Consider the following 18,880-nt stretch of genomic DNA (forward strand, 5'->3'; position numbering starts at 1 on the left):
CTAGTTGACTAGAAATGCATATCAAACTTTGAATAGCTCGAATTGATTTACGAAGGTCTAATTAAAAGTAATACATATGCCATTTATCCGTTCCCCAAACTCAAAAAAACAAAAAAGTTTCCATCTTACCTAATAAAGCAAAGACTCAGCCTGACATCCTGGTCTTGCTGTAATCTAAACCCACTCTACCTTAAATCTTTTTATAAATATTCCCCAACATAGCCTCCTTGCTCCAAGCAGACCCGTATCATATCACACATTTTTACTGAGTGCTTATGATCCACGGAGCACTTCTATTAGGTGTCTGTGAATACAATGGGAACCAAACAGAAATGGTACCTCCTCCCAGAGAGTATCAGGCTAATGGGGAAAACACAATTCAGCAAGCAACTGTGGCACAGAACGATCACATCAGGGGAATTACAGGGAGTTGCAGGAAAACATAACAAGGCACTCAATTCAGACTTGAAAGATCAGGGAAAGCTTCTAAGAAGTAGAGCCTCCCCTGAGATTTAAAGGATGAGTAGGTATGGATCTCTCAAAGATGGAGCAAGGGGAAAGGCAATCTAGAAAAGGAGGGAGGGGGAATCATATCCCCCACAAAGGAATAATTCAAAGCTGTGGGCTGAGAAGACTTGGTGTCATCCTTTCTCCCTCCATACCTCGGTTACAAACACACACACTCTCACCTGCTTCCTGCAGTGTTCCTGTCTTCTGCCTAGAACACTCTTCTCACTGTTCTCTACATTTAAATCCTACAGGTCCTGCGAAGTCCAACATCCTGGTCCTGTTTCAAAATCTCAACTAAGTGCCAGATCTTCTCTAGAAAGCCTTCTTCAATACTTCCATCCTGCAGAACTCTCTCCCTTCTTATAAGTCCTTTAGAACTCATAAAAACTGCACCACACTATTAGGCTCACGGTTAAGTGTTGACATGTATAATTCTGAGACTATTTCTGGGTTCTGTTATCTCCACACGCAGACTTTAAATTCCCTCCAGTCAGGGACTGTGTCATAAACTTCGCTTGGATCTTCCTTGGATCTTATGACAAACATAATCCGTAATAAACTTTATTGAGAGAGGCACAAAAAAGTGACTGAACCTCTGAGAGGAGTGTCATAAAATAAAAAACAAGCTGAAGCTTTCAAGAATTACAAATTCAAAAATCTTCTTTTAATTCTTATTATTATTACCAGATAAAGTGGTGGTAATGGCATTTTTATTAGATATAAGAAGACTATACTGACCGCTGAGGGATGAAGAAATTCAAACAATAGCACAAGACGAGACAGGCAGAAGTACTCCATTCTTGCTTGGTTTCATTACCATTTCTCAAGAAAATAATATCCATACTGACAAAAGTAAGACAAAAATCAAAATAACAAATTTAAGGCTCAAGAGATAGTATTATATTAAATATTCTAAATGAATTTAAATCCATTCATTTGGAGAAATTACATTACAAAGTACTGAAAGCATTTGTGGATGAGATAAGGTGATACTTAAAATCATCTTTAAAAATATGATGAAGAGAAAAGTTGATAGAGAACAAGGAATCTAACCATTGTCTCAATTTTTAAAATACAGAAGGTGGATTTCACTAGCTGTAGCCTACAAAGCGTGACATTAACGCCAGGCATGATTCCCAAGACATTCTTGAAACTATGGTATGTGAGCACTCAAAATGTGAAGTGTTGTGACCTATAAGCTGGTGAGAGGTCACAAGGAACATGTCACTGTAAACTAACCTGGTGTTATTTCCTTTTGTTTTTAATAGAGTTACTTGATATCTATTTTGCAGAAAGTGGAAATGCATTTCAGCAAGGAATCTGACCAAGTCTGTCACAGTATACTCCTGGGCTACACAAAGGAATGTGAACTCTGAGGAAAGAGAGCTGCTTAACTACCTAACTGGCTGAACAGCCTTATCAAGAGGACTAATTCATGGACTCACATAAAGCAAAAGGAAAGTGTCTAGGATCATGCCGAACGTCCTACCAGTTTAGCATTTTACACTGTTACTTGGATGAAGATGTTAACTGTATCCCGATCAAATCTGTTAATGCCTCTAACTTGGGAAGAATGGCTAATCTGTATCAAGGAATCAGAATCCAAAAATATCTTGACCTTTTGGAACAACAGGCTAACTATACTAAAGTAAAGATTACATTTAATTGCAGTAAGTATTTTCAAGAATCCCAACTGAGTGGCCAAATTTACAATTAGGGAGAAGTATGTTTGCAGAAAAGTAAGCAAAAAAGATGCATAATTAAACAGTGTAGTACAGATGTAAAAAAAGGAAAACAAAAGTGAGAGAAGAGCGGATTACATTTTAGGATGATTTACTATACAGTATCTAGATGAGATAACCCAGTATACCCAATGATATTAGTCCACTCCTCTATGTTCAGCTCGGGGAGTCACATTTAAGAAAACCAGGGGTGCATCCGAAGGAGAAATTCCCTGATGATAATGAGACTCTCAAACCACACCAAGTCAGGATGAAATGAAGAAACTGAATATTATCATAGAGACTAGAAGACTTGTCATATACAGAAGCATTTTGTATAAGTACTGTAAGAGGTAAAAATCAAGATATGAATATTATAGAGCCATTAGTATAGTTCAATATAAGAAAAGAGTTCTTATGCTCAGAACAGGTCAAATGAAAAAATGCCTCCTCTGTTCAATATGAATCTTTATAGTTTGCCTAAATCGATCTTAGCATTCTCTGTGAATTAGGAAATAAGGTCATCTGCTAAGAATGAAAAGAGTGAGTATAATTTGGGTGGACTGGAAAACCTGGAAAAATCTAGAACATGTACTATGGAGAATGTGATATGGCATTAACCAAGAAAGAATAAAGAAACTTCCTAGCACTGTTAACTACTCCTTAATCTGAAGTTACAGAGAATCAATTTGTAGTTGGCCAAAAGATACAGTTTTATCACTTTGTCCAGCTAAATTCCACAGCAAAGAAGGCAGAGCAGACATTAAAGAAAATGAAGCAGAGATTGGGAAGGCAGGTTCTGGTAAGTGCAGTAGCAAGAGATTTGAGGACTGGAGCCGAGTTGCTTGGACATTGCTGTCCAAGATTAGTGGTAAGCAAAGAGAGGAGAGCATGAGAAAATTGGGGGTATCCAAGGGACAATCATGGGAGAGGAAGGTGTTGAGTGGTAGTGAGTGAGTGGAATTATTGAAGGATAGGAGGTTGTGGTCAGAAACAGAATATGAGATTCTCAGCTTTTTCAACTGGGGCAATTCTGAGTGATGAGAAGGCCCAGGTTGGAGACTACCTGTGCATTTCCAAAGGGAAGTGGAGCAGGCTAAGGTCCTGTGAAAGCCGAACATGGAGATTTGAATGAAGTCTTAAACAATAACAGCTGATTAAAGTGTAGAAAGGAAAACCGTCATTATTTTAGATTCCAGAGGAAAGTGGAATATTCAGGTGGTCAATAAGCACCGGTAATGGAGAGAGGGTAACACTAGTGAAAGATATAAACTCATAAAGACAGAGGGTAATTGGGCAATGGTGAAAGACATAATAGTTTAGAAGCAGTTCTGAACAGGCTGCAAGCCATATGACAGAAGAGCACAGAAGTGTCTCTGTATGACCAAGACCATGTAGGGTCATTGCAAAACAAATATCATCTTCAAATTGTATTCTAGAATAGAACAACCTATAGCATCAAAGCACAAAAAAATTAATTCAACAATTACAAAGGCAACAAAATTAAGCTGATTAGACACTATGTGCCAGGCACTGTGGAGCCAATGATGAATATCCTCAGGGAGATTTCAGTTTGGTGGGAGATAGGGACAACTAAACAGGTACTCTCAACGTAATGTGGCATAGCGAAAGAGGATACATGAATAGGTCAGACCTGGAAAAAAACATCAAGATTAAGAAGTTTTCCTTGGTCTGCCTGACTCCTTTTCCCCAGGGTGTTCACTCTCAAAGCCATTGTCTTCAGTTGGCTTCCTGCTAATTCCTGCTATGGGGAGGAGGAGGTGGTGGTATGGGAGTTAATTAATTAGAGGTGCCTTTGATTTTCTGAAAGGGAGGGTTCATTTTAATAAAAAGATTACTAATGGCCAGAAAGCATTCCAGGGAATTGAAGCTAGTAACTACAAGCAGTGAGAATCGCATTTTTGTGGAAAGGAGAGATCACACCCCTGAGCTTCTCAAGGTTTATGAGGCAGCCTTTCTCTCCTACTGTAGGCTGAGAGGGGAGCTGGCCTAAAATCTTCACTCCTCACAAATAATTCTGTTCATACTCTATGAGCCTCAAGGCTATAGGAACAGGAAGCCTGTTGGCCTGAACCCAAACCCAGGGGAGAGAAAAAAATACAGAATGGGTCAGACACTTCTAAACTCTTCGAGAGAAATAAAGGAAGCAAATAGGATTTAGGATAGCCAAAAAGTGACTCCACCCCCAAATAAGACAACTAGTCTATGGGCAACGAAATTTGTTCATCTAAAGACCTAAAAACTGCCTAAAGCTCTTTTTGTAGCAAGTCGAGATGGAGATACTTAAAACAAAACTATTGCACAGCCACCTAATAAACACTTACTGAAGAAATTTAGACGGCTTAGAGACTAAAAACCATTGAAATTATGAATATTTTAGACAGAAAAATATCTGTTACTACAAATATGCAGAAAAGTAATAAATAGTAATGTTCAAGAAAAGTTGCTAGGGTAAATATTTATAATTAAGCAGTATAAAAATCTGTGCTATAAAAGTTGTATATTCTAGCAAATAAAAGAAAAGCTAAGCAACTTTCTGGCAAATCTGACATACAGAAAACATTCTGAATAGCTATTTTACTCCAAAATGTTTTCCCATCAGGAACATACATTTTGATTTGGTTTATCCAAATATTCGTTTATCTTTCCATTTCTCTTTACCTGGAGAGATTCATTCTTAATGCTAATTTGATTTTTATTTATTTCCGGAAAAAAGGTTAATTAGAAATTTTGGGGGTACGTCTGTTGTTTTAAACTAACTTGTAAAAAAATCAATATTCTCCCCCCTTACACTCATATTGTTAGAAAATGCAACCTACAAATATAAATACAAAATTTAATTTCCCACGTATGGCTCCTGACAAAATTCAAGGTTATGCAATATCTTTATTTATCAAAAAAAGTGATGACAAAACTACTGATATTTAGTCACAAAAATATTTCATCAACATATTCATAATAGAAATGATTTAATTATAGTTATCAATTACTTCTTTAGCTTTTAGTACAATATGATATTAATTAAAAGTTTTTCAAATTAATGCCTTAAAACAAGATTATTTAATAAACCAAAGTTATAAGAGATATAAGTACAAAGCATTGTGAAGTTTTCCTTCACTTCTTTTTCCACATTTCGTTTTCCTTTGGTGTTGCCAGATATAAATAAAATAACTTTACATTCCTTTCTGCATTCTCTAAATGACATAAAACTCTCTTAAACGTTATTTTATACCTGGACATCCAGAAACAGTGCCTTTACAGGTCTATTTATTTGTAAACACTATGAAACACCACACCAAGCATAAGTACTTTATATTTTTGTTGGGTTTCAAAGAAAGAAAAACACAATTTTTACTTTCTCTGTCTAACTGGAAAGAAATCTTACAGTACAAGAAGAAACAGAAGACACCCATCTATTCATTACAAATTTCTACTAAAACTTCACCTACCTCAGTTTCCTAACTGATCCATTTAAAAACACACAAGTGGGTCTACGTTATATGGAATGTTTAATTATTGTAACAGTATTTAGCTATTCCAGAATTTTTCCTACCATTACTCTATGTCTGCAGGCTCTATGTAGAGAGTCTATTGTTTTGGCAAGAAAAAGTGTAGCTTACATATTTTAACTGTGTGGTTCTTATTTTTCTATTGAGTCACAGATCTCTCTGGATATCTCAGGACTCTGGACTATTTCCCTAAAAATGCAGCAACTCAAAGTTTAAATACAATTTCAGGGACTTCAAGACCTCCCGAAGCAAAACCACAGACCGAGTTGCTTAGTAAATGAACAGAGCATAGACTTCCCAGATGACCTCCACTGAAAGAGTATTAAGTTTATATGGCTTCTTAACAAATGAAGGTTTGCTTCAGGATTTTAGACATTCATATCGTTGTTATGATGTTGTTAATGATTTTTACCACTCTTCACAACATAGTACCTGAAATGACCACTGCTGAAGAGAAAAATATGCCATTTTAAGAAAAGCAACAGATCAGTTCTACATTATGAACCAAGATACAAAGATCTACAACAATCATTAAGTGCTTCAACGTTTATCTACATGTAACTGAAGTCAATGATGTTCCTACCAAAACCAGTTCTAGTAAGTAGGTAAACATTGAATGAAGTCACCATCAGAGGACGAAGCTCGAAAAATCACTAGTAAACATGCCATAAATGAAGCTCGAATTACAAATACACTCTATATATGACCTGTTATATTTAAAACTCAGAGAGCACTCCCAGATGTTGGAAATCAAGATGCCTTCGACGAGTAACCAGTAAGTGAGATGTACAACCTTCTGGTTTACTTCAGAAGAGGTAAACTGTCAAGTGCAAAATGAAGGAACTACTATGTGAAAACAAGTGAGCAAAAGAAAGATGCATGAAATCTGGAACCTGAAATCACACGAACACATTGCAACGGTACCCCTCACACAAATGTCACAAGGAGGCTCCTCAGCCCACGGAGTGCAGGCACAGATCTGACGCGTAAAGACGATTATAACCCCAGGCTCCCTGTTCCCCAAAGAGCGGCAGTCATAATGAAAACAGAAATCGGACCTCCAAGCAGTAATTAACACGCGCGCGTGCACGCACGCACGCACACACACAGACACTTACTCTGAGCCCCCGGGCAGCTCCAAGGTAAGTTTGCCGGCTGCTTTCTCTAAGCAACCCAGCGATCCTGGCTGTTTGCTCTCGAGGAGGGGGAATCACTCACCGACGCAGCAGCCAGCGAGCTGAAGTGGCGGTAAAGCCCGGGCGCGGCCTCCAGCCCCGCCGGCTGTGAGCTCGGGGCGTCCCTTGGCGACTCCAGCTCGCCCTCCCGTGCGCCGGAGGCCGCAGCGCTGCGCCGGGCTGGCCGAGCCCGCCGCCGGGAGCCAGGGTCGTGGGAGAGCTGCGGCCGGGGCGCGCCCCCCGCGTTCTCACGCCCGGGCCCTGCGAGCGCTGTAGACGACACTGCGCGGCCCGGCGCCCACCCCGTGTCAGTTCTCCCCCCTCGGGCGCCGGAGGTCCCCCGAGCCCCGAGCCGGGCCCCCGGGCGCTGTCTCTTTTGCTCCCTCGCTCCTCCCCAGCGTGGGAACCGGGCTCCGGGCCCCCGGGGCTGGGCAGCTGGGATCACGAGGACGACTTCCCAGGGAGGAAGAAGGATAGTCCGGGCCGGGGGCCCGAGGAGAGGGACGGTACCTCTGGGGAACCCCGCGTGGGCACTCAGCGACCACTTACTCGGTGGTTTCCCAGAGCCTGGGGCAGCGTTTCCGGATCTCCAGCAGCTCCAAGGCGCGCCTCGCGAATCCGCACTGAGAACGCAGAAAGAGAGTGGGCGTCAACGGCGGGAGGCCGTGGGCGGGAGAGGGGACCCTGCAGTGGCACCTGCCGGTCCCTGCGCGAGTGTACCCAGCGCGCACGCGGCCGCGACGCTCCCACTTGGGCTCCCTCCTGTCTACCTGCTCAACAGGCTGGGCGGGACGCGCCGCGCCTCGCAAACCCGCTTCCCCGCGCTGCTTCGAAGCAATCCCTTCTCGCTGTGGTCGCTCTGTGTCTCTGTCTCTCTCTCTCTCTCTCTGATGACCCTCAAAGGATCCCTTGCAGTTTCTCTTCCTACTGCATTGGACTTCTTTCCAGAACCCTCCTCTTCCCTGCACCGAAAGATTGAAAAAGAAAGTAGCGGCTAAAACGCATCATGGTGAAGTCACTCAGGGCCCGGGTCCCTGGGCTGCTCTCGGGGCTCCCGCCCCCGCAGGAGTGGGGCGCCTGGGGCTGCTCCCCCTGCCTCTCTCTGCTTTTTGCCTCAAGTCTAGAGCAGCGAAAGTGTAGGAAAACTGCATAGAAACCTGCTTGTGGAAAACCAGCTTCGTGCTGAGTCCCACCCACTATGCCCAGACTGGAGCAGGGGAACTGAGTCCTGGCCCCTCTGTCTGCCCAATCGCCATCCCAGCAGTTACAGTGTGGAAGGAGCGACGAGGGGAAGGGAACAAAAGAGGAGAAAGAAAAGAGAGGGAGGGAACTCAAGGAAAATTTGGCCCACTTAAAAAAAATCTTCTCTAGAATGCATTGGTCCGCAAAAAATGGTAGTTAAAAAAACACCAGCATTCCTGCTGGGAAGTTGACGCTGGCACGAATGGTTTTCTTATCCTGGTTTTCAGGTTTAAAGCTAATCGTCTCCTTTGCAAATATAATTCTATGGTTGTAGAACATTTAGCTCTTTCCAGTAAGGCCCTGATTCTGCTTGGTTCAGTATATTGAGTTCTACTCGTTGGGGGGGGGGGGGGGGGGGGGAGGGTGTGTGTGTGTGTGTGTGTATTCCAGCACAGAAAAAAAAGTTCTGTTATGAATGTTTGTGAGTCACCTTTCTGACTTAAAACTAAAATCTCATTATGCTATTTCATTGTGAATTCACAATTAATCGTGATTATGTGATCCTTCTTCATATCCAGCAACTCTGAGAGAACTTGTTCATGGTTATCTCCAATTCTTGTATTTCTCCCTAAACCCACCAAGTCTGGTCCCATTTTAGGCTCACCACATTTGAAAATTTTCCTCCCAGCCTTGCCTACTGTGTTCTCCTCTTGCCAAACGTTAGTCAGAATAAACAGAAAAAAAGACATTTAAATAAGGGAGAAAAAAGGTATTTAACTAAACTTTACTTTAGTATCAGGCAAAAGTTCAGAGCTATACATTTTCATTTTTTAGTTCTGCCATCTCTGAAACATCTTTCTCTACTCCCAACTCCTGATAGTCTCTTTGCTAAGTAGGGCTTTTGCCCTCAGAGTACTGAGAATTTAAGAGCTAGAAGGAAAAACAGAAAGAAATATTAACACATAATTGAAAGAGGGTCTCTTACCATTTTTCAAAAAAATAGATTTAATGGTATGAAAGCACAGAGGAAGAAGAGAGATCTTCTGATAGGCGAAATACTTCATAATGAAGCAGCCTTAGAGTTAGGCCTTAAAAAATTGCTCTTCTTTGGGAAAAGATAGAAATTGAGGAAGTTTTTGTTTTTGTTTTGTTTTTTTTCAGGCAGAGGAAAACTTGTGACCAAAGGCATGGAGGTGAGACGGCATGACACCGATATTCAAGAAACAGACAGGGATGTCATTTGGTAGAAATGCAAAGTACATGAAAAAAAGTATACAAAGCTAAGATAGAAAGATCAGTTGGGTCCAAATGGCCTTATTTGCCTGTCCTCTAGTTGTCATGCATTGTAGGCTTGTGTAAAGCCTGTTTTTTTGTTTTTGTTGTCCTCTACTGGCTTGACTCTTGTCAATATTCCTTTCATCCTGGAACATGACTTGCTTAACCTATTCATTTCTGTCTTTACCAACCTCGAATTCTATAGCACACGGAACTCCTTGATAAGAACTGCAGTTAACCTCAGTAATTTCCACCAGGGGCTATTTGGTTTTACCAAGGGTAAACTCTTAGCTGGAAAGTGTCTTGCATTTGCCTTCTCCCATCCTTTGTTAATATCAGGCATTGGAGTATATGGGGAAAGCAACCAATCTAGGGTGCTTGAACCACCAAACAGTGATTGTGAGAGACATGCTCTAATCTAGATGTTTGCTATGCGCTGAAAAATACTGAGTTCCTTGGTGTTAGGGAAGTAATCTTTCCAGCCTAAGTGCCTAGCAAAGAACATATTTCATAGTAGGGAGTCAGTAAAGTGACTGTTGAGTGGATAAATGAATTTCTGAATATTTCATCATCTTCCAGGTCCATTCTTCTGTCTTGTAGATGGTGTGTAAGTTAAAACCTACTTGCCTCCACTTTATTGAGAAACAGAAAGTTGTCATGACAACTTAATAAAAATGTTAACAAGGACAAGTATTCAGTTTAAAGCAATCCTCGGTAGCCTTGTCAGAAAAGCTCCAGCAGAAAGGATCTGGCAGAAAAGCTCAAGATTTTCTTCTCAAGATGCTTTGTTTTTCCTGTCCCCACAATTGAAAACAATACAAAAGCTTTCGAAGGAGGTCGGGTGTGTTCAGAGTGGAAGGCTGTGGATGAAAAGCATTCAAATATGTATTCTTTTTACACTTGCAAATGACAGTGGCAACCAGAGGTGTTCTAATTCCTTGCTACTCACACTGTGGTCTGTGTATCAGCAGCATCAGCAGGATGATCTTGTCAGAAATGCAGAAGCTTAGACCCCACGCCAAACCTGCTGAATCAGAATATTCATTTAACAAAATCTTCATGCATTCCTATGTATTTTAAAGTTTGAGAAGCACTCATCTACAATCAACTCATTAAATAGGCTAGACCTAGAAAGGGGTTGTATGAATCTGTTTAAACCAGGGATTTTTAGAACTAGCACCTTTCTTTTTTCTGGAATATTATTGCCATATCACCTCAAATAAAGTAATGAACTAATAGATTCATCTCTACTGGTTTCTTGGTCCAGTTCATAAGCTAAAAACACAAATTCATAAACCAAAGGGAATTGAGAGAAAGCAGCAGAAGGAATGCAGCAGAAGGGAAAAAATGAGAGGAACGTTGTACAGTGCTGTATACTTTTTTTTTTAATATCTCAGGGGCACAACTTCACTTTATCTTTTAGCAAACAAAAAAAGCACTGATTGTACTATTTATTCAAATCAGGATAACTTGTCAAGCATGAGAAAACTAAGATAAACTTCATTATCTTTTTTCCTCTTTGTTACTCTTTCTTCCTCCTTTTTGTCTTAAGATTATTTGTTTTCAATTTATTTTAAGCATACCTAGTTGGATAAATTTTACCCTGGTCAATTATTGGGACCATGCTAGCCCTCCAAAATGTCTTTTTTGGAATGTGAAATTTTAATTAGGAAAAGCAGATCATGTGAGGTTGGAGTCCCTAAATTTCTAATCGTGGTTCAGATATTCATGAAGCAGCTTGGACTTTAAGAGACTTCAGTGGTGACAGAAGTGTTGCTTACTATATTTTCTCAAAACAATTGATATTTGTTAGTGGTAAATTGAGTGGCACTCAGAATAATGCCCTTCCACTCCCAGCCCAAAGAGGTCCTTGTCCTAATCCTGGAAACCTGTGAATATGTTGTGTTACACGGCGTATGGCAAGGGAGAACTAAAGTTGCACATAGAATTGGGGTTGCTAATCAACTGACCTTGAGATGGAGAGATTATCCCAGATTATTCTTCTTGGTCCGTTGTAATCACAAGGGTCCTTATAAATGAAAGAGGGAAGCAAGAGAGTCAGAGTCGGAGAGAGTCAGAGTGATGCAATGTGAGAAAGACTTGATCAGTAATTGCTGGCTTTGAAGATGGAAAGGGGTTATTACCAAGGCATGTGTTCAGCCTCTAGGAGTTGGATAAGCCTAGAAAACTGATTCTCCTTTAGAGCTCCAGAACAGAAGCGGCCCTGCTAACACTGTGATTTTAATCCAGTGAGACGCATTGCCGACTTCTGACCTCCAGAAATGTAAGATCATACATTTGTATTAAGTAACTAGATGTGTGGTTATTTGTTATAGCAGCAATAGGAAACTAATATAGATTTTGGTCCTGGAAAGTGGAGAGCTGCTGCAACAAATACCTAAAAATGTGCAAGTTTGGAATGGGGAAATGGCAAAGGCTGGAAGAATTCTTTGGAGCCTGATTTTTAGAAAGCCTAGGTTGCTTTGAATGTGCTGTTAGAAAGAATGTGGATGTTAACTCTGTTAGTGTGATCTCTGAAACATGGTAGAGAAAAACCTGTATCATCTTACAGATTACTCAATATGTCATGAAGGGATGGCTGGTAGAAATATGGGTGTTGAAACTGCTCCCTGTGAGGGTGCTGACACAACTGAGGAACAGTTATTGGCAACAGGAGGAAAGGATATCCTCATTATATAGTGGCAGAACTTAGTTGAATCATAGTCTGCCAGTACAGAAATGACGAGTCTGGATATATAAAGGAGAAGATTTCTAAGCCAAGTATTGAAGGCACGGCCTGGTTTCTTCTTGCTGCTTGTTGTAAAATGTGAGAGGAAAGAGAGACTGAGGGAAGACTTATTAAGTGAAAAAGAACCAGGACTTGGTGATTTAGGAAATCCTCAGCTTATCTAGATGGGAAAAGATGCCATGCTATTCTTTTACAGGTAAACCCAATGTCCTTGTACTTCGGCGATACTGAGAGATTTTATTGATTCTCGTATTTGAAAAATCTGCTAAATGTATTGATACAATGGATCTGCATATTCTTATTTTATGTTCTAAAGTAATAGTTATATTGACTTTTAGCTCTGATATCATTACATAGCACTAGCATTCCATAAATTGTTTGTGCTTCAAGAGGAGACCAAAATGGTACCCTATGGACCTCAATATATTTAATGCTGCTTTAAAAATGCTACCTCATAGGAATAACTTATAATTTCATTGACTTCAGGAAACTGACAAGAAAGCATAGGTTGGAAACAATGACGTAAAAAGTCCCAAAGATGACGGAGGTCATGGATACTGCAAAATAAAGATTTGAGAAACTTCTTCAAAGGTATTTATTTAATGTAACTATGTCTACTCTATCCAGTAAAAGATTTTTTACATGAGTAAAAATTGACAAGTTTAAAACAAACAATTCAGCCATACAAAGGTATGTCTGTAAAAAAAGAGTCCATAGCTATGTTTAAGTGTTTATTCTAACTTAGTTCAAAAACACACTTAGTTTTCAATATTGCATTTTCTTGTCTAGCTTAGTCCCTAGCTCTCACTCTGCTTTCACAAGATTTCTAGGCCTTCCAAAATAATTAGTCATATAAAGACAGATTCTATTTTCTGATTTTTCTACTTTACTAATTTTTAAATAGAAAAACTAATGCCAGCTGCCAACAAAGAAGTTATCTGAGCTATTTTTAATAGCCCCAAACTGGAAACAACTCAAATGTCCAGCAACAGATGAGTAGATGAGCAAATTACAGTCTGTTCATATAATGGAATACTAGTCAGCAATAGAAAAGAAGAAACTACTGATACATGCAGTGGCACAGGTGAATCTCAAACATTATGCTGAGAGAAAAAAAAAAAACAGACGCAAAAGAGTACATACTGTATGATTCAATTTATGTGAAATTCTAGTAAGGGCAAAACTAGCCTGTAATGACAGAGGGCAGATCTGTAGTTGCCTGGAAACAGAGTGGGAAATTGCCAGCAAAGGGCACGAGGAACTTTTTGGGTGATGGAAAGGTTCCATACCATGGTTGTGGTGTGGTTATGAGAGTATACGCATTTATCAAAATTAATCGAACTGTACACTTGAAATAGGTCCATTTGATTGCATGTAAATTTACCCTAATAAAGTTGATTTTAAAACAAGAGCTGAAAACAACATCAACAACAACAATCAAAGTTATTAAAAGGAGGATGAACGAATTCTTTTCTGGGGTTCTAACATCTTAATTGTCAAGAAAAAATCGTAATAGTTAACATTATAGAATGTTAAATATGTGCCAGACACAGTTCTAAGCACTATATGTGTTAGGTCGTTTGTTTCCACCAATAATCCTCTGAGATAAGCACTAGTATTGCATCTGCTTAACATGGGAGAAAATTGAGTTACAGGGAGATTAAGTGACTTTCCGCAAGTCACTAAATTTTACCAGCTACCAAGTGGTAAAAGCAGGATTCAAACTCAGGTCATCTGGCTCATAACCCTGGGGTATGAGTCACTCTGTTCATTCTTTAAAGACTTTGTTAATTATGCAAAATAAAAAGGGCCGGTTCAGATTTATTAAACCAGATTCTTTGGGATCTGGCAGGTCCCAGATATCTGCATTTTAACAAGCGTCTGTAAATCATTCTGATGGTGGAAGATCAGGAACACTGAATGTTTCAATGTAGAAAAGTTGTCTTATTGAGAAAGTCCTTGGGCAGGTACACATTCCTGATACCATTATGTAATAAGCTTGGGTTTTCAACACCTGTACTTTAAACTGTTTATGTATTCTCTTAATTTCTTTACTTGACATTAGTTTAAGCTACCAGGTGAGCAGTGGAGAACATGAGTTGCGATAACTTTATTTCCTAGAGAATGGTTAACTAAATAAAGGTAGTGTGTTTCCATTTAACCATGCATTTATAGAAAGAGAGAGAGATGAAGAAATATAGAGACAGAGGGAGAGAAGGAATAAAGGGAAGAAGGAAGGAAGGAAGGAAGGGAAGAAGGAAATAAGCTTAATGAGGCAGGTGGGCAAAGAGTTGGAAGTATATTCAATAAAGCTACTTAAAGAACAAAGTATTAAGTTACTCATGTAACCTTCTCCCAATTCTTTAAGTGTCAGTAAGATTGACTTCGTGCTTCTTTTCATGGCAAGTCATCTTAAAAAATAACCATTGATTAAATGAATGCCTTTTACAGAGAGGTGAAAATTCTTTAACACTTTCTATTTCCAGGAACTGGACTTATAAACAACCCCAGAGCCCCTGTAGTTGAAGCTCCCAGGCATCTTTCTCAGCAGGATGACACTCTACTGTTTCAAGGGGGTCTTGCACAGCTGAGTTGAAATAGAGTTTTAAAAAGTGGCAGCCTTAATAGAATATCTCTTTTAGAGGAAAGCATTTAATCAAAATGAGAAGAATTTTTATATGTGAGTATAAATATGTGAACTTCTATGAGGCCTTCAATTTTAGGAGAACCATTCCAAGACAGCATGACCTACTGACCTATAGGTAAGAGAGCCATCTGTGTGGAAAGACATGTTTGTAAATTTTCAAATAATGGTAAAAGAAGTGAAAAATATACTTTAGTTAGTGTGCCCTCACTCCTTTTAAATATTGTAACAGATAAAACGTTTTCTGCTTCCTGTGTGATACTTTTATAATTTAAAGCTGCAAAATATGGTATGATAAAAATGATATGCCTTTCACTAAGCAGCCCAGTGGGAGTAAGGTCTGGGAATTTTCATTATTCTAACGGAGGATGCTCACCAACTGGTGATGTGTCGTACTAATGAGCTAATGAGTCTGTGCCAGAAACATCTAATGAATGGGCATCAATTTTGCTCTTGGTTTTCACTTTACTACTGAAGCCAAGATGTTTTCTTTGAGCTTGCTCCTAAGAGTGTTTTGTGGATGCTTCTCCTTCTTGGAAAAGTGAAGCACAAGGCACATAGATCTCAAAATTGCAAAAGGCAGCCAAGGAGACTCTTAAATGATAGTCTCACCAGATGGGGCCAAAAGGCGTATCCTGCGCCACGGTTTAAAAAAAGAAACTGATTCAAGTTTCAAAGTAAAGAGAACTCTGTTTTGACATTAAAAAAATGGCAAATTTTGCAGAGGCAGACTTGTTGAAATCTCATTTTATGAAAATGACAGTTATGGCTGCTGCTCTTATATTTATAAAATACTTTGTTTAAACAGTTGACGATATTACCTAAGGGAAGTAGTGTCTTACCAAATCTCTTTCTTCTTACTTTTTAGAGTATTCTATTTTGGTCCGATTATAAAAGTAGTGAAGTGATAAAAGGGGCCCTCCTTTTCCCACACCATGGCAGACGCGCAGAGAAACCCTTTCCTGTACAGAACACCTGACAATGCTGGATGAAAATTTAAACACAATTTTAAGGCTTAGCCAGGTTGGATGTCCAGACAGGATAATCAGCTGAGACTAGAAACAAGAAAGAAGGGCATCATGGGTAAGTAAGCATGGTAGCTGGCAATTGCTCCGAGGTTATCTGCCTATAACTGGCGGGCAGGAGCTTGGGAAATTGGGTAACATGTGCAAGGGAGATAGAAGACAAAACCAAGTAGAATAGGAAATGGTAACACACACACTTATTAGAAATCTTGGAGCAGGGTGTTTTCACACGAGATGCTTTCTCTTTTTAGGTATTGACTCAGAATGGAGCAAGTCTCTTCTGAGTGTTCCTGACCCCAAGCCTGTACTGCCACAGATTTGGATTGGAAATTCATCAAAATTCAGTGGCTTAAAAATCTTCAGGCAGAACCTTTATTTTAAAGTGGCCATGTACTGGGAATGCCACAGGAGCCTGGAAGAAGCAAACACAAATCCTCACCAGGGAAATCTACTTTAAAGACAACCTTCAAGTAATTTTGACAGCTAAGGTCCCAGGAAAAATGAGCCTGTAATAAGGAAGTTACCAAATACATGAGGAAAAATGCCACCGTAAATGATAGAAAGGAAAGAAGAACTCAATAAATTAAAAGTCACATCTACAATGACTGAAAGAGTAGAAATTATTCAAGACAGAATATAAGTGTGTTTAATATATTTTTTAAAATAAAATGTATTCATAATATAAGAAAGGAACTAGAATATAAAACTTGACCAGTTAAAACTGGAACCAAAAAGAACTTCCAAAAATTAAAAATATCGTAATGAAAAATAAAATCTCATGGAAGAGTTAAATAGCAGATTAGATTAAAGTGAAGAGAATACTAGTGAACTGGAAAATAGGTCTAAAGAAATAACCAGTGTTTAGACAAAGAGTTGGATGAAAATATGAGGGACTGGTTAAGATGTATGAAGGATATTATCAAGAGAGAGTAGGGATTCAGTGGAAAGGCAATATTAAAAGGCACATCAGCTAAGGTTTTCCAGAATTTAATTCAGTCATCCATCTTCTTGTTAGCCCAACAATTCCCAAGAAGGATAAATAAATTTTAAAAAAGTTCACTCATAAATGCATTTGATAAAATAATCAAACCAAATATAAGGAGATCTTTCAAGTGACTAGAAAAAAACGAAGATCATCTACAATGGAACAACAATTAAATTGATGGCTAAATTTGCTAACTTCTTAACAGAAACACTTGAAGGTAAAAGAAAATAGACTGTTATCTTCAAAGTGCTAGCAAGTGCTGAGAAAAAAATAATTCTCAATTTCAAATTGTATATTCAGCAAAATTGACTTTCAAGAATTGGTAGATGGGGTGAGGAGAGGTGATATTAGGATTTTACAACTAACGTATCCTTAGTAAAAGAATTTCTAAAAATGTACTACATTTTTGTTAGAAAAAATATTAGCAAAATAGTATTTCCAATCAGATGATCTGAGAGCCAAGACAGAAGAGTGAGCAGAGAAAATAGTAAAAATGTAATATGTTAAGAATAAATATAAACAAAGGAATTGATTGCTAAAGTTTGACTAATTTCAAGTTAAGAACTTCCTTTCATCAAAGGCACTGGAGAGAGAGTAAAGAGACAAGTTATAAACAAGCTGAAGTTATTTGCAAAAGATAAATTAAAAATGGATGAAGAACTTTGTAAACAAACGGGTTTGTTCACATGCCTTATATTTTCCTTTATACATTTCCAGGAATTTGGTTTCTAGAGAATGAGTTAATTTATGGTTACTAATGTCACTTTCCAGATCATTTCATAAGTTTTAATCTATTTATAATCTTATCAACATTGTGCAAATGTTCTACATAGTTGCTATTATTTTTTATTAGAGATTTATGTTAGACATTTTTCATGAAAAATGAATCTCTAATTATATTACTTTCATAGGTGATTTTAAATATCTTATATACTTACTGGATTATTAATATTACCACTACCCCTTATTTTGTGAAATATCCGTTTATGTCTTTGCCCTTGGTTGAAGTATTAGAGTTTTTTTCTAATTCATTTGAAGGATCATCTTATAAATTTAGAATATTCACCTGAAACATCAAAATTATCAACCACTAAACTGAATTCTTCTTGATTAAAATTGTGAGAAACTATAGATCACAATGGAATTTAATGAGAAACTGTGAGAGAGACTAATACTCCATGCTGGGCTGATTATAGCTCTTTTCAAGTTAGTTAAAACTTATGGTGACCATAGTAGGACAATGAAAGAAGAACACGGGGCCTGGCCTGGTGGTGTAGTGGTTAAGTTTGGTGGCCCAGGGTTCATGGGTTTGGATCCCAGGTGCGGACCTACACATCATTCATCAAGCCATGCTATGACAGCATCCCACATACAAAATAGAGGAAGATTGGCAAAGATGTTAGCTCAGGAACAATCTTTCTCACCAAAAAACAAAAAGAGGAAGAAGAAGAAAAGAAGAACACAGGTGGAGGACTAGTCAAATAGGATGAGGACTTATTTAAAATTAAAATATGCATGCTTTGTTTCTTCTTACTATATTTACAGCCCCCTCTCTTTTTTTTCTGTTTACTGACATTAAAGAAAGCTGAAAAAACACTCCCTCCGATTATTCATTCATTAAAATATTTTTATTGAGTAACAACCACACACCAGGCTCTGTTCTAGGAACTGGAGACTCAACAGTATAATAAAACAAACCATTGTTGTCATGGTACTTCTACTATGATGGACAATTAGCAAGATTAACAGGGGCCAGCCCGGTGGCATAGTGGTTAAGTTTGGTGCACTCTGCTTTGGTGGCCCAGGTTCATGGGTTTGGATCCCAGGCTCAGACCTACACCACTCATCAAGCCATGCTGTGGTGGTTACCCACATACAAAATAGAGAAAGATTGGCACAGATGTTAGTTCAGGGCCAATCTTCCTCAAGCAAAAAGAAGAGGATTGGAAGAAGTGTTAGCTCAGGGCAAAACTTCCTCACCAAAAAAAACCTCAAAAAAATTAAAAAATAAAATATGGAGTATGTCAGATGATGATTTGTGCTATGGAGAAAAATATAGCAGAGAAGGAAGATGGGGGTGGAAT

The 18,880-nt window shown here is 38.8% G+C and overlaps 1 protein-coding gene and 1 long non-coding RNA gene across 15 annotated transcripts in view; one reads left to right on the forward strand and one right to left on the reverse strand.

Annotated features, from left to right (window-relative positions):
- The window catches only part of GUCY1A1 (guanylate cyclase 1 soluble subunit alpha 1), a 63,757-nt gene extending 55,544 nt beyond the window's left edge, over positions 1–8,213 (reverse strand). For 3 of the 10 annotated variants that reach the window (XM_023636397.2, XM_070261459.1, XM_023636398.2), the window contains exons 1-2: positions 7,707–7,845; positions 7,486–7,559 (exon numbers count right to left, since the gene is read on the reverse strand). The gene's annotated coding sequence lies outside the window, so the exon portion shown is untranslated. Of the gene's footprint in view, positions 1–689; positions 1,003–6,879; positions 7,576–7,706; positions 7,846–8,093 lie in introns of those variants that run through there. The other 7 variants (XM_070261457.1, XM_070261460.1, XM_023636399.2 and 4 more) reach the window with 7 other exon arrangements.
- LOC106782872 (uncharacterized) overlaps positions 6,091–18,880 on the forward strand; it is a 128,517-nt gene continuing 115,727 nt past the window's right edge. For 2 of the 5 annotated variants that reach the window (XR_011436728.1, XR_011436730.1), the window contains exons 1-5: positions 6,783–6,903; positions 9,280–9,311; positions 12,629–12,733; positions 14,629–14,904; positions 15,655–15,869. This is a non-coding gene — a long non-coding RNA (uncharacterized lncRNA). Of the gene's footprint in view, positions 6,904–9,279; positions 9,312–12,628; positions 12,734–14,628; positions 14,905–15,654; positions 15,870–16,062; positions 18,393–18,880 lie in introns of those variants that run through there. The other 3 variants (XR_011436729.1, XR_002806460.2, XR_011436731.1) reach the window with 2 other exon arrangements.

The sequence above is a fragment of the Equus caballus genome, chromosome 2, assembly GCF_041296265.1.
Source record: "Equus caballus isolate H_3958 breed thoroughbred chromosome 2, TB-T2T, whole genome shotgun sequence".
NCBI lineage: Eukaryota > Metazoa > Chordata > Mammalia > Perissodactyla > Equidae > Equus > Equus caballus.